A 2,207-nucleotide genomic window follows, 5' to 3' on the forward strand; every position below is an offset into this window, starting at 1 on the left:
AGTATGTAGGAGCAAGCTGTAGGTTGATATAAGGGATGACATTTAAAAATGAACAATAAAATATGTATTAAAGACAATAAAATATGTATTAAGATGAAAGACAAGTGATATATTCAAAAGCATAAACAGTTCGCTAGCAATGGAAAATGTACATTGATAGAACAAATTGATAAAACAGTCAATTATTTATTAATTCAAAGGAAATCTTTGTATTTTTAGTGTTTTAAATTATCCTAACAATGTTAAAAATGGTAAGCTATGAATATATTTTGAAGAGATTTATGGTTTTGAAATTGTAATATAGAGAAGTGCAGACCATCCTGAGACCACAGGACAGATTGACATTTCTGCCCACTTCTGGCCACATTCCTGGTCCAAGAAGAAACTGTATAGTGCCTCTGGACACAGGAATATAGGAACAGTCAGATGCCTGTACCTGACGTTCTGGTCTGCGCCCAGAACTGAACTGAACTGAATAGGTCAAACAGCTCCCTGCACCAAAATCCCGTGTGGGAGAGAGCTGGACCCACAGAAGTGCAAATAGTACTGAGAAATCAGAGCAGACCACCCTCTGCCCACATTCCTGAACCAAGAGGGAATTGCCTAGTTCCAGCTGTGCCCCTGGGTGCAAGGACCTAGGAGCAATCAGGGTCAAGACTCTGCTGATTCCTACCTGGGGCCAAGAGCTGAAAGACAGTCACCAGGAGTGCCTACACACCTGAGAGCAGAGGTAAGATCCACTTTCTGCTCCAAGTGACCTGTCTGGTGGACTCAGGACACACAGAGGCAGAAGTCCTCTGGGACAGGGCACTTCCTGTTTCTGGCTGTGCCCAAATCTGAACTGGTACCATCCCACAGTTCCCTGAAACCAAATCCCATGGAAAAGAGAGCTGAACACCCAGGTACACAGGAGCCTTATTTATTATAGCCAGAAGCTGGAAAGAACCCAGATGCCATTCAACAGAGGAATGGATTCAAAAAATATGGTACATCTACACAATGGAGTACAATTCAGCTATCAAAAACAAAGACTTCATGAAATTCATAGTCAAATGGAATGAGCTAGAAAATATCATCCTGAGTGAGGCAACCCAATCACAGAAAAACACACATGGTATGCATTCATTGATGAGTAAATATTAGCCCAAGTGCTCGAATTACCCAAAATCCACAGACCACATGAAACTCAAGACGGATGTCCAAAAGGTGAATGCTTCCACTCCTTCTTAAAAGGGGAACAAAAATATACGTAGAAGTGGATATGAAGGCAAAGTTTAGAGCAGAGACTGAAGGAACAGCCGTTCAGAGCCTGCCGCACATGTGGCCCATATATATACAGCCACCAAAACTAGATAAGATTGATGAAGCTAAAAAGTACGTGTTGAAAGGGACCAGATACAGATCTCTCCTGAGAGACACAGCCAGATCATGTCAAATACAGAGGTGAACGCTAGCAGCAAACCACTGAACTGAGAACAGGACCCCCTTTGGGGGAATTAGAGGAAGGATTGAAAGGGCTGAAGGGACTAGCAACCCCATAAGAACAACAATGCCAACCAATCAGATCCAGGGACTAATCTACTATCCAATGAGTATAAATGGACTGACTCTGGGCTCCAACTGCATATGTAGCAGAGAATAGCCTTGTTGGGGCATCATTGGAAGGGGAAGCTCTTGATCCTGCCAAAGTTGGATCTCCAGTGGAGGGGAATGTCTGGGGGGGGTCAGTTGATGGGGGACACCCATATGGAGGAGGGGGAGGGGATGGGGGGGCTTATGGACAGTAAACCGGGAAAGGGAACAACAATTGAAAGGTAAATAAAGAAATATATCCAATAGTAAAGAAAGAAATGTAAATAAAAATAACCAATAAAAAAGAAAAAGTCTAAAAAACTTGTAATATAATTAGAATTATAATATAATTGGAAGAGATCTTATGTTCCTCCTTCTAAAACCTCCCCTATACCCATCTCAACTCTCCTTCAAGTTCACCTCTTTTTTATGGTTATTGAATGCATATATGTATATGTATATACTTATAATTCCTAAATATGAACTTTTCTTCCAACCATATATTGTTACTTGCACATTTTTTCAGTGTTGACCATTTGAAATTGGACAAAGCTAGTGTGCTTTTCCTTGGGAAAGACCACTTCTCCTTCTACTTTTCCTCAGTTCACAACAGTTCATTGTGTAGTGTTGAGCCC

The sequence above is a fragment of the Rattus norvegicus genome, chromosome 15 (genome assembly GCF_036323735.1).
Source record: "Rattus norvegicus strain BN/NHsdMcwi chromosome 15, GRCr8, whole genome shotgun sequence".
Classification (NCBI taxonomy): Eukaryota; Metazoa; Chordata; class Mammalia; order Rodentia; family Muridae; genus Rattus; species Rattus norvegicus.